Source organism: Rattus norvegicus, chromosome 11, assembly GCF_036323735.1.
Source record: "Rattus norvegicus strain BN/NHsdMcwi chromosome 11, GRCr8, whole genome shotgun sequence".
NCBI lineage: Eukaryota > Metazoa > Chordata > Mammalia > Rodentia > Muridae > Rattus > Rattus norvegicus.
The window spans coordinates 41,488,083-41,502,430 of NC_086029.1; the positions used below are offsets into that span (position 1 = coordinate 41,488,083).

Sequence of the window (14,348 nt, forward strand, 5' to 3'; positions counted from 1 at the left end):
CCTGGCCTGCTTGAGTTCCAGTCCTGACTTCCTTTGGTGATGAGCAGCAATGTGGAAGTGAAAGCTGAATAAACCTTTTCCTGCACAATGTGCTTCTTGGTCATGATGTTTGTGCAAGAATATAAACACTGACTAAGACACTAAAACAAATTTCGCCATTTTAGTAAGGGAACCTAATATCTAGTAATGACAACACACTCACCAATACTAATATCATGGTTACTTGACCAAATTTACCCCAGAGAAGAGTATGGCCCTACTGGGAGTATGGAAGGTAGATTAGAAATCCACATAGGATTGAACATTAGTTCCAAGTATAAATCCTATCAGTGTAAAATCATGAATAGTGTTCTTCTCCACAATGTTGTATGGTTTCCTATAATATTATTAATGAAAATCAAAAACATAAGTACCATTTTACATTGAGAGGACAATAAGGAGCTTCTTTGAGAAAAATCTTGAACTAAAGAAACTGGCATAGGTGGAAAGGCCAGAAAAGGTTGAACAAGGAGTCATCAAGGGCAAAGTCAACTTAAAACTGTTAAAAATACAAGAAAGCTGTCAAAAGTATCCAGTGTCAGATGTGGCCATGTTAGTTGTCCCCATTGGATTTAAAGCAACTGGGTACCCATTATTATCAGAATCTTCTCTCTCTCAATCTTTCTCTGCCCTGCCCCCTTGGTTTGTCTCTCTATCTAAAATGAACAGAAGTAGAGATGTGGGATAACTAAGAAACACCTGTATCATTGAGTAAGGCATCTCCCAATTTACCTCTGCAAAATGAGAAATATATTAAGATTTGTGGCTTTAAATTAAAGGATGTCATTGTCCATTAAATTTAAACACTTTTGCTATCCTGAAAGATTCTTGTGCCAACATACAAAGGTGAATAAAGTCTTGGACCCTTAACCTCTCTGAACTATTTTAAAATCTAGTAATGTTTTCTATGAGGAATAATAATTGTATGTTTAGATGGTATATTAGATTGTATGACTTTTTATTCTGATTCTGCAAACATCCAGCCCTTATTGGGATTTATACATATCTTTTGTAAAGCTAACAAAAGAAAATGAAACAAACAGAGAGCAAAACTATACCAATAGTAATTTGTCATACTCAAAAGTGCAACCAGTAAGTTAATAAATAATATATCAAGGGAAACTGCTTGTGTTCAAAGTCTGTAAAAGGTAAGTTTATTAAATAGAAAAAAACTCATGCTGTATTGTAGAATACACAAGTGGCTAGGCTTTCCTATTTGCTTGATGGAGGCAGTAGGATGATAATTTGTAAGATTTAGAAGCTAATCTACAGTAATTGGACAGCCTGTCTCTAGTCTGGAAGGTTTCATGGCAAGTAGATGAGACTGTAATTCAAGTTTTGAAACCACTACACATGCAATGTGGATATAGTTATACGTTGAATTCACACTGTAGGGACATTCTCTGAGGAAAATAAAGTACATTCCTGGCTGCTGATGGTCTGAGAATGGTATGTCTGAGAACCTTTACCCAGGAACTAATTTCGGAGGACCCCAGAAGAACAGAGATGATCAAGGTTAATGAAGAAGCTGAAGTGGGAATTGTCTAAAAATTAGACTGAGTCACCCAGGACCTCTGTAAGGGAAGCAAGCTGTCCGATGCAGCCACCCCTATGTGTAGTCACCATGTTTGGCTGTTCTGCAGTCCATGCTGAAGAAACATGGACACTAGATGCTCACTTAGATGTGGATGTGCTTTCATGACTCGGGTTTGATTCTCTCAACATCCTACTTCCGTACCTTTGCCTTTGCGCATAACCTGCATAAAAGCTTGTTCTTCCTGTTGCTGTCTGACGTCAACTGAATCAGTTATACATAGGGATACTTAGGCTTCCCAACCCAAAGCTAGTCTTTGCTTGCTCCTTGCTGGCTTTCAGATGAGTGTTGCTCATTCAGAGCCTTTGAGCTTGGTTGTCAGTGATGGCTTAGACTGTGACTGGAAGATCGCATGGATCTGACGGATGGAGAGACTCAGTTCTTTGCTTTCTTTGTTTACTTCACTATACCATACTGGATTCTTTTCAGTCATTCCTAACATGCTTTGTCACATTAAAAAGCACATGCAGGGATGATCAACTAAAACTGTGTTATAGATGATGCATTAAAGGTGGACATATCACCATATGATTATGATACACCATAGGAATCAATGGAGTTTTATGGAAAAATAATTTGCCTGACTCTCTTCATCTGTTGATTATGGGATGCCTCATGTAAGTGGACTTAAATTATATCAGCTAAGAAGGTGGAAATTCTGGCCCAAATACTTAAGGACGTAATCTGCTATCAAATTTATAGAGTGTGAATTTTTAATGGCTCCTCGGGGGCTGTGTTTATAACCAGTAAAGCAAATATCAAATTATTTTCAAGTGCCAGGAAAATTACTGAACAAATAAAAAGTCCCGAAATGACTACGGACACAGTCACATCCCAATACCATGTGGAGTACACAGTGCATCTAAAAATGATCTGGTAGGTAACCAGTGTGACAGTGTAAGGAAAGCAGACACTCATCAGAAGCCCAGCTCATGCAAGCCAAAGGGAACACAGGCAAAGAGAAGTAGTTTTACAAATGAGATGGTGCATTGGATGAGGATCTTCCCATGCAAGAATATGAAAAGGTTGAAAGAAAGAAAAACCACTCCACAAATGTGTCACCATACCTACACATGTGTACCATGGTGGCTATGCAGCTGTGCACCTAAATGTGCTCTCTCTCGCTCTCTCTCTCTCTCTCTCTCTCTCTCTCTCTCTCTCTCTCTCTTTCTCTCTGTCTCTCTTTCTGTCTCTCTGTCTCTGTCTATCTCTATCTCTCCCTCTCTCTCTTACACCACACACACACACACACACACACACGACATAAACACACCATAAACACCCACAACAAAAATATTTCAAAAAGTGACAAAAAAACATTAAAGAAGTTGGTCAGGTGGCTCAGAGCATAGTAGTACTCACTACCAAGCCTGATGACCTGAATTCATTTTGTGGGACCCACATGGTGGAAGGTGAAGGCTGACTTAATCAGAAAGTGGATGTGTACACACACACACACACACACACACACACACACACACACGTGCATACATATACAAGATGAATACAACAAAAGGGCATTAAAGGACTGGTTAATTAGATTATATCCAGGACATAAAACAAGAAGACTAAAACATGTATTTACATTTTTTTTGAGATTTAGGAGTGAATAGTATGTTGTATTGTATGCTTCAATGGATATTTAAAATGCTGGGGTATTGAGGAATAATATTTAGTCATAAAGAGCATAAAATAATTTCTCTACAGCTCATCCAGAAGACCAGGTCAAAGCATTCATAAACATTCAAGTTATTAACATTTGTATTCTACCAGCAGTTAACATTTATAGAGAACATTTATATTTTAGGAACTCTCTCAGTTGCATCATATTTTCTGTGATATAAGTATTATCATTACCTCCATTTTACATTTCCAGAAATTGGATTTTTGCAACATTCCATAATATGCAGAAGACAAATGCCATAATGCTGGTGTTGAGGATTTAAAAATACATTTCTTTTTAGACAGAAATGCTTGGATGATTTTAATATGTTCACTCGGGGCAGACAGACTAATGTGCAAATAAAATGCAAATACATTTTATTTACACGCTTAAATCTTCAAAAGAGTAAATCTAAGGCACATAATTTCAGAAGTTCTAATAAATAGAGAAGTTGAACTGAAGATTCAGGATATGGCATTCTGATGGCCAAACATTCTGCCCGCTAAGGACAAACACAGGAATTCAGACATCATATATGGTAGAGATTAATATACCAGGAGCACATTCTCATTTCTTGTTTTAATGGACGGATTTGTACATACTATATGCCTTATGGTATTTTTGCTGTGAACAGACACCATAACCAAGGCAACTCTTATAAGGACAACATTTAATTCGGGCTGGCTTACAGGTTCAGAGGATCAGTCCATTATCATCAAAGGGAAACATGGCAGCATCCAGGCAGGTCTGGTGTAGGAGGAGCTAAGAACTCTACATCGTGTACAGGAGAAGACTGACTTTCAGGAAACTAGGCTCATAAAGCCCATGTCCACTATGAAATACTTTCTCCATCAAAGCCACACCTACTCCAAGAAGATTATACCTAATAGTGCCACTCCCTGGGACAAGCATATTCAAACCATCACACTGTATTTACTGAGAATGTCCTAGCACTCTCTGTACTTTGGAGGAAGGAAATGTTTTGAGCAATCTGTTACATGCCATCCAGGACATCCAGCCATGTAGACACCATGTGCCCCCACACAGGCAGGACTGTTTTGGACCATATGGATGTGGACAGTGTGGACACTATTTGATTTTACCAGCTTCAGATCAATATGTAATCATTCTGTACTCACGTTTGAAAAACTTTAATATTTATTGACAAAAGGTCTTAACAATGCTGCATATTCATTTGGAGTTTAGGAAGTTATGACTAATGAAAAATATGGTTTCTGATAAGTAGCCTGTGTGCCAGTGGATGGCTCTTTACTCAGTTTATCTTCTTATGAAATCTGAAAGTGATTCTGCATCTGTCTACATATATTCCATGATTCAATTCAACCTTCAATATATGATTTGGCTTTGGTTTTTTTGAAAGACTTTCTATACATAGACCAGACCAGACTGCTGATAAACTGAAGGATCTTTTGTTCCTGTTCTCGTTAAAAGAAAAAAAGAGGCTAAGTGTGACTTTGCCACCTATGTGTGTGTGTGTATGTATGTATGTATGTATATATGTGTGTGTGTGTGTGTGTGTGTGTGTGTGTGTGTGTGTATGCATGTGTGTCAATGTGTCTGTCTGTGTACGTATGCATTTTCAGGTAGCAGGGATGAAGACATGTATAGAAACCAGAAGACAACTTCCAAAATAACCTCTTCCTCAGGAGATTGACTTACTTACTTGTTTTTATTTTATTTTATTTTGTTCTGTTTTCACATGTGATGACGTCTCTAAATGGGAGCTGGTAATCACCTAATACTGTAGGCTAGATGACTAGCAAGTTTTGGGGGTTTTCCTATTTCCATCTTCCCAGGATGTAATATCCTATCACATCTAACTGGGTTCTGGGTGCTGGGTATCATGCTCAGGACATATACAATGCTCTTCATGGATGAAGCTGTCTCCTTAGCTCTACTACTACTACATCCTAAACCACATAAACAAAGAAGAAATAAAACAAAATATATAATTTAAACAAGTTTTCATCAATATAATATTTACCATTAAAGTCATTAGCATTAAAGAAAGCCTTTAGCAATAAAATAATAAGGAAAGTATAACAATAATCTCCAACCCCAATAAGCCCTTGTAAAAATCACACAACCCAGTTACTATATTTATAAGTGTTGCACCTAGAGTGGGCAGATCTACCACTACACTGATCTATTCCCCAGCTGTGAGATCCTTTGGTACTTGAAGCTTTTCTGGGCCACGTGGTTCTGCTCCATCTTCCTCCATCCTGCCCCTTTCGTTCCTCCACCTCTAAGATCTCCAGCCCCACCTTTTCCTTCCACTGCCCAATCACAGGCTCTAGCCTTTATTTAACCAGTTAGAATAGGGAGAAGGTTCACATGAAATTCCCTGAGTATGTAATCCACTCCTCATCAGGGCAGCCCTCTTGAAGAAGCAGAACTAACAGCACCAGGGCAAACCACAACATTTCCCCATTTTGACCAATTAAAAGGCCCGTTTTTCTCAGATATAAATTGAGCACAACCATTACAAATATGAAAATTATATAGGATAGGATATAGTTAATTCCCAGTCCACTCTTTTTGTCAATTTAGATAAAGCACTCTACCATCTATCCTAACTTAAAGAGCTTACAATTCTATATCAGAATTATGTTCTGGTTTTAGCTTGCATTACCATCTGAAAGCCATCCTCCCATATCTATATCATCTCTCTCAATGCTACGCAATTTGAGTTTGAGACTATAACTAGTCTTCAGCCTCATCAGACTTCCGAGAACAACTGGAAAATTGCCTGAAAATATAGGAAGCACAAAACATAGCTTCCAAAACTTGACCAATTTGTAGAAATGGCTGACTATCTGGACAGTTCCTCATTCCTCAAAACATTGGAGCATCAGTCTTCAGCCTTCTGAGCCAGGATCATTTGACAGACTTTTGTTAAGCAGAATTATGAAGGACTACTTACCCTGTATTGGCAGAGCTATTGGTCGACTGTTCCCCATATTCCGTCCTTTTCCTGGGCAGTATTTTTGTGTGTAGATGAATTAAGGCCATAGTGGCTGGCTATCTTGCCACAACTGGAGCAACTCCATTGATGCTCAGTTTCTTCTTTGAACCAAGATGGGGATACTGTCAGGAGAGTCATGTCTCTAGTTAAATGATCTTTAATAATGAAATGGCTTTAATGTTATATATTTTGGAGCTTCTGGTGCTTTTGAAGACTATCTATGTAAAGTTAATCTGAACTGTTAAACCTTAACTATTCTTAGTCATTTTTATTTGAGGAAATTGGAAACACTGTATTATAAATAAATCAGAATCTAATACAACATGAGTTCACTATCTGGCCCTTAACTTGTGTTGCTTAATCATCCTAAACAGTTTGTAATGGCAGTTATTAGAAGGACTGGGTCTAAGCCTTGTATTCTGAGGCACAATGCCTATCAAAGAGTAAAACTATTAATTTCAAATTTTGTATCAACATAAAAAATTTACTCCAATGAATGCTTAAATTTGCATAAATCTGTAACTTCTGGACCAATGTAAAATCATAGCTTCAATTTGCAACAATTAAAAATATTTCTACCAATGTAAGACATTGCTCTACAATGTTTTCTTTAAGAGTAAATTTGATAACTCATCCTTGTTTGTCCATTCTTCTAATTTCTATGATAATACTATATCCCCATTTTTTCTTCCACTCCCTTTTATTTTTTACCTAAGAAGGAAGGATAAAGAAGAGAAAAGGAAAGGTCTAAGCTCTCTAGTTTCCTCCCTGTCCAAAGCTACATGACAAGATATCTATAATTCACAAAATAACCCAAATCATCCATCCCAGCCTAAGGGACTGGACAACAATCTTCTTTTGCTTACTTCTAGCTGAATTGGGAGAAAAAGTTCTCTTTTGGGGGTCCAAAGGGAAATAGAAAAATTGGTTTTGTCAAAGGAAGGCTATCTGGCACCATTTTTCTGCCAGGGTCTATGTACTGAGAAAGTTCATGGCTTAGCTGACATCCTGACTATAACAGTCTGAAAAGCTGGATGGAGGAGCTAGCTGTTCTGGAAATGTCCCAGAAGCAAGTCTTTAAAGGAAACAGCTTCAATGTAGTTGAGGTAGAATCAAACAAGGAGCTAGACTGGAAGGTTCCAAAATCTTAGCATCCTAGAATCTGGATTCTGTCAGGGTGGTCTTTCTATTCTTTCATTCAACTATACAAACATTATAAGCAAGGCATACCTCTGTAAAGACATTCATATGGAACTTGCAGGGCACACAGATCAGTTAAGAAAGATCAATAAACAAAGGTAACTGTCTTTCTTTAGAGGTTAATTTGATCACATAATCAAACTACAATAGAAATTCCCATTCATACCATGGTTCCACAACAGAAAGGGAGCAGGGAGAAAGGGAGACAGTGATAGGCAGACAGACACACATGAGTGTGTAGAGAATGAGAGAGAGAGAGAGAGAGAGAGAGAGAGAGAGAGAGAGAGAGAGAGAGAGATTCAAATAAGTACTAAGCCATGATAGTAAAGCCAGGTTATTTTGTAATCCAAGTGTATTCTTCCCCTTTCAATAATTAAAAAAATGAAAAAGGTACTGAGTAGAATTCTATTTCCTAAGTTAAGTAAAAGAGGGGGGTGCTGCACAAATCATTCCTGTCCCTCCCCGTGTTGACCATTAACTAAGATAATGTTTCCGCATCATTCTTCCAAAATAAATTTGCTGCTCCCAAGGACATATTCAATATATTTTGACTGCCTGTTCCTCCTCCTTCTAGTGTGCTAGTACATCATAAAGTATCACCCTAAAATTGGTGAAACTAAAGCATTTTTCAAATTTGGCTTATATGTTGGAGACTATGAGCAAGCAAGAACACCTCTTCACCTTGCAATATCTATAGGGCATGAGAGTGAAGTTGCTGGAATCAGTTTTACAGTCAAGACATTAACCCCATGGTCATTTGCCCAGCAGGAGGAGTGAGCTGTTAAAAGCAGAGTCAGCTATTAGTCACTTCCTTTTATGATCGCCAGTGTGATAACAGCTTCCCAGTCAATTACATGACTAGAACTATTTTGCTGATAAAGTAGCAAAAAGAGAATGTGTGTAGAGACAAATTGAGATTTTCCTCCCTTTGCTGAATTTCCCTGAAATGAGAATAATTCGTTATTTTAAATATGGATTCTGATTAAAAATTGATTTTAACTAATAATTACAATATTATCTAGCTCTAAGACACTGGGGAAATTGGTATTAAGTGTTTCAACTTCACTGTCTGAAGAGAAAAACATAAAACATTCTCTTTTCTGTTTTTTCTCTAGGAAATTCACAAAAGATTGGTCCATACTTTTAAAAAGTTCTTTAGAGAGCAGAAAACTAAACCTGATGAACTTGGATAACCAATTATTAAAATTTTGTTAAAATTTACATCTAATACTAATACTGTATAAAATATCTAAGTAATTAATGCTAGAAAGTAGGGTAGTTGTGTGGGACTGGAGCAGTTTTACAGATTCCATCCTAAAGCCAGTCTTAACGGAGAGGCTACATAGTCTGTAGCATGTGATAAACATGGGAGAAAACAATGAGGTCAGTGTCTTGTAGTTTTGACTCATTTCCTCTAAATCTAACCTTGGAAATTAGAGATGCTGTAATGTCTCATCTTGTAGGACAGTCAACGAGGGTACAGAGGGTACCTGAAAGAGAATGGGGAACAAGAGACGTGAAGAAGGACGCCTAGACGAGAATCTGATCAAGGCGACCATTTTATCTTTTTCCCAAGGCTGAATTTATACCATAGCAGGGGTAACAGAGGGAGGGGGAAATAAGAAACATTTATACAGGCCAAGGGCACAGTATTTGTGTGGTCAGCTGATGTCAACAGGATGTTAGTTTTTCAGAAAGGTTACAGGTTTGTCATATCATTAGTCAGCAGGATGTTGGTTTCTCAGAAAGGTTACAGGTCATATCATTGGACATCAGATGTATTTCTCAGCAAGGTCACAACTTTGTCATATCATTAGTCAACCTGACCACCAGATTTGTACTAGTCTTCTGCAGCTGGCTGGGGATTTTCCGTGAACCCAGTCCTACTTAACTCTAATTATACTATTAACATCAATAATGGAGGGTTTTAAGGGCATCGCTCCCAACACTGTAAGTCTGTGGGAACTATGTCTTCTCATCATAACCAACAGAATTTTTCCAGAAATGTCCCCTACACACATTATAATATACCAGCTTTTATTCTCAACCTGTGGTTACCTTTTCTTGATATTTTATTTTGGAATTATTACATTATACAGTCTCAGGACAGTCTTTGCAACAGGAAGTTGCAAAATTAGCATATGGAGTTTATCTCAACTCTGCACCTGATTCTCACCATTGTTAACATATTTCCTAACCTCCACAATATCAAATTAGAGAGATGACATTGGTACAACAATATCACCTGAAATTCAGAACCCAGTGTGTCTTTCAGGTCTCAATATGCTTGCCTTTGTGTGTGTTCACACATACATGGGTGCATGCCATTTATTCTGTGTGTAGATTAGTGTAGTCGCTATCATGGTCTGCCTAGAGAACTGTTCCATTCCCAGTCACCTTGTCAGTAGAACATTTTAAAGACAGAACTATCCAAGTCATTTTGAGTGACTCAAGTACCAGGCAATTATGTCTCAAATATTTGAAGACAAGATTGTCAATACCAAGGTCAGGGTTAATTTGGCTTCTGTGAGGGACCCCTGCCTGATTTGCCAGTGTGTATCTTCATACTGTCACTTCACAGGACAGAAAAAGAGTTCTTGTCCCCTCCCCTTCTCCCAAGAGCCCTAATCCCATTTTGTGGGCTCAACTTTAACCATCTCTGTCATCTGACCAGCCTTAATTTCTTGCAAAGGCCCTACTGCTAAATATCATTACACTGGGGGTTGAAATCAAAGAATCTTTGAGGTAAACAAATCTTCATTCTGTACTAGTGATGGATCAAAATACTAAGCTATATACTTTTCATGTTCACTATTGTCACATATTCAGCTTTGCCAGTTACGAACTTCGAGAGAGGGGCTGAGAGGTAGTTCCGTAATACAGTGCTTACCTGCTGTGCATGAGGTCCTGTGTTCAATCTTGAACACCACACTCACAACAGTATCACATAAAAGACAAAATACCGTTGAACTCCTCTAAACGGTCACGTTCTCAGTGCATTCTAGAAGACTAAAGGTGTCAGTTTTCTCTCGAAGAAACTTGCCATTCCCTCTCAGTAGGTACTTTTTAAAAAATTTATTTATTTATTTTTATTGGATATTTTATGTATTTACATTTCAAATGTTATTCCCTTTTCCCCCCTCACCCATCCCCTTTCCCCCGTCCCCCTGCTTCTATGAGGGTGCTCCCACTCCCACCCACCCACTTCTACCTCAACACCCTAGCATTCCCCTACGCTGAGGTATCAAGACTTCACAGGACCAAGGGCCTCTCTTCCTATTGATACCAGACAATGCCTTCCTCTGTTACATATATGGCTGAAGCCATGGGTCCCTCTGTGTGTACTCTTTATATCTGATGATTTTTTCTGTAAATATTCACTCAAAAAGGGGGGGGGAACTACAGTTATTGTAAATGCATGCCCTCAGATTCATTATGAGGGGAGGACTCCACGGAAGGAAGAAAGGAAGGAAGGAAGGAAAGAAGGAAGGAAGGAAGGAAGGAAGGAAGGAAGGAATAGGAAAAGGAAGGAAATGCATAATTAGGTGGATTGGGAAGAAGAGTGGACGAGTGGATTCTGGAAGGAATTTGGACAGGGATTAATAAGATTAAAACATGCTGTATGGAATTCTCAAAAAAAAAAAAAACCACAAAAGCATTTACCAGAAATTTAATACCCCCACCACATGGCCTTTGATAAGATAAGGATCAAAACAAAATGCTGTATCTGTGTATAATAATGTCACTTTCCCCTTAAGTCACAAGGCAAAGCTGTAACAACAAAAGATCATGAATTCTGAATGATTCTTAGGGAACACTATAGTAAGCAAAGTCAGTCATGGACACAAAGACGTGTACCAGGGTCTTACACAGAATCTGAATCACACAGAACTCATGAACGTGAAGTAGTTTTTAGTAAATGCCAGTGCTTGGAGGAGTCAGGTTGCTGGCAATTTCAGGGAAGGTGCATTTGATGACTTAAAGCACAGAGCAGTAGGGAACACTATTCTGCTACACTTCAATTCTGTCAGAAGTACTGATGTGTCTTCATGGCAATACACAAATAAATGTTTTTAGTGGAAACTGTGAGATGATGGGGTTCTTAGTTTGACTCTGATGATTATTTCACACAGTGTGTGCTTCTGCATCCATAGGGAATGATTCAGGGACACTGACATTAAACCACATCCATGTAAAACATCGTATAAAAATCACAGCATTTGCATGTATCCCTGACCCAACAGCATTTATGCTTTCAATCATCTTGCAGTTATTAAAATACTGAAAACTATGCCAGTGCAGCAAAATAAACTTGCTGATACTTCTTCTGAGTTCATAACATAGCTATATCGTTTCTCCTTGCCCTTTCGTCCCTCCAAACTTTTGGACTCCATGGTCACTCTTTCAAATTCCTACATATGTTAACTGTTATTACATGCATACCTGTGTACGTATATGTATACAGGTATAAGTATATCTATATGCACATAGATTCCTATATTTAAACTTGGTCTTTATGATGTTATTCATACATTGGTTTACCCAGCTGGTTATTTGCTACTGGATAATCAGTGAGACTATTCCTTACCCACACCACGGAAAGTTCTCTCTGCAACAAAATTACTTTTTTTTTCTTTTAATTAACTTGAGTATTTCTTATATACATTTCGAGTGTTATTCCCTTTCCCAGTTTCCGGGCAAACATCCCCCTCCCCCCTCCCCTTCCTTATGGGTGTTCCCCTCCCCCCATTGCCGCCCTCCCCCCAACAGAATTACTTTTTTTTTTTGGTTCTTTTTTTTCAGAGCTGGGGACTGAACCCAGGGCCTTGCGCTTCCTAGGCAAGCGCTCTACCACTGAGCTAAATCCCCAACCCAACAGCATTACTTTTAATACTGTATTATTTAGATCAATGGTGATGAGAATATCCTGTACACTTTCAGTATATAAGCAATTTTTTTCATGCATTTTCAGTCCATAGTTGATGAAACAATGAAAATGAAACTTGGGGGACACCCAAAGTAGACATGTTTTCTCAATATACTCTGAATATATGACATTATATTCTTTAACTGTTATATCTAACTATATAATTGTAACTATCATGCTTCAGAAAACTGGGTTAAACTCCCCCCAAATAGCCTATTACATCCTTTTCTGTTTGCATAAAGTAATCTACTTCATATAATCCTGGAAAGAACTTACCTTCAAATAAAAAGTTATTAAAATTTAAGACAAATTTTAGTTTATTAGGACGTGAAGGGACAAACAGATATGGGTGTCTTTTATTTCTAAACAGGTACTTGTTTATACTGCCATATGTAATATCTTTAAGAAGTTCGTTTGATGAAGGGGAAAGAAATATCTGTAGCTCTCAATGGCCAACTGTCTAGGGAACACTTACCTTTGTGGCCATTTTACTTTTGTTCTGAAATCTAATAATCTGTGCGGCAATTTGGCATGTTATCAAAATATAAGCAGGATGGCTGGCAAACCTCCAAATAATTTTCAGAAGAAAGCAGGCTAGGTAGTAAAAGCAGAATCAATACAGGGAAAATTACAACCTTTATGGATTGAAAGTGTCCCCCACAAAGAGGTATGTCAAGGGCTTCGTTGCTCTCCTCTGAGGCTGTCGGAGGCTGGCAGTACTTATGAGAACTGCAGCTTGCATGAAGAAAAGTAGTGTTATGTGCCTGCTCCTGGCTGTTCACCACACAAAAGCCAATAATCAGGAGGTGAGCTGATTACAGGGAGGGAGCTGTCTGAATTTAACTATGAGCTGCCTTCTTGAGAAAATGGGTCGGCCACTGTTTTTACCCTGGGCTTTGGTAGTGAGGCAAAGGCAGTGGGCATGAGACTGTGGCCATAAAAGAGACTCTGAGTAGGCTCTTTAACATCCAGGACACACATCTGCTTTCTTCTAGTGGAATCCACTCAAATGGTTTGGATGTCCTAAAGACATTTCTGTAATCAAAACAAACAAACAAACAAAAACTTTCTGATGTTTTAAAAAGTGAAACCTCACAGAAAAAAAATAGTCTTTGGGTTAGTTAGTAAGAACTAACAATTGTGTGCTGATATTATCTGAAGGCCACCAGATGTTGTGGGTCCTGTAAATCTAAAGAGAAAATTTTAAAAGATAAAAATGTTAATTGGCTTCTCTCCAGAATTCACAGTCCCAGGCAAGAAAGGAAAAGTGAGAACAATTCCAGAGCCACAGCAGTCACTGTAGCGCCCCTGGGGCTGTGACCCCAGAGAACGTGTTGGCAATCCAGCCCCACCCTCCCCCTTCCCCTCTCTCTGCCGCTGTTGTGCCGGTGCAGCTGGTGTGCTTTTGACAGGGAAAGTAGAAATCAGAGCCTGTCAGGCATTTCACAGATCTGTCTGTTGGGTTGGGAAACCACACCTTGTTGCATCTGGCTGTCCAGATTTTACAGTTTAACAAAAAAAGAACATCCAACATCCTGCCTGTGAAACCCACACAATCCCTTCCTAAGTCATTGTGTTCATTGCCCAGAAGGTACTTACCTCGGCTCCTTTCTTTTCATACTAGGAAGGAATGTGTTCTTCTCTCTAGACAAGAAATAATTCTTTAGAGACAGAACTAATTGTTTGGCTAAAGATCCAGCATCTTTCACAAAAGAACCTGAGGCAAGGTTAAAAGTCAAAACATATGCAGAGAGCTGAGTCTCCGAACAAAGAGCTCTCACATAGCTTGAGAGTGAGTGTCAGAGTCAGAGTTGATGATTTCAACGGGTTTGAAAACATCTTTTCCTGGGTGATGTGTCTGTTAGATTCCTGCCACCAACATCCAACTGGCTACAGAACTAATAGTATTCTAGAGCAGATAGCAAGGACAAGGATATGA

The 14,348-nt window shown here is 38.5% G+C and overlaps 1 long non-coding RNA gene across 2 annotated transcripts in view; it reads right to left on the reverse strand.

Annotated features, from left to right (window-relative positions):
* LOC108352303 (uncharacterized) overlaps positions 1-10,477 on the reverse strand; it is a 35,581-nt gene extending 25,104 nt beyond the window's left edge. For both annotated transcript variants that reach the window (XR_001840451.3, XR_001840450.3), the window contains exons 1-3: positions 10,373-10,477; positions 8,908-8,972; positions 6,241-6,404 (exon numbers count right to left, since the gene is read on the reverse strand). This is a non-coding gene — a long non-coding RNA (uncharacterized LOC108352303). The remainder of the gene's footprint in view (positions 1-6,240; positions 6,405-8,907; positions 8,973-10,372) is intronic.
* Positions 10,478-14,348: the final 3,871 nt, after the last annotated feature.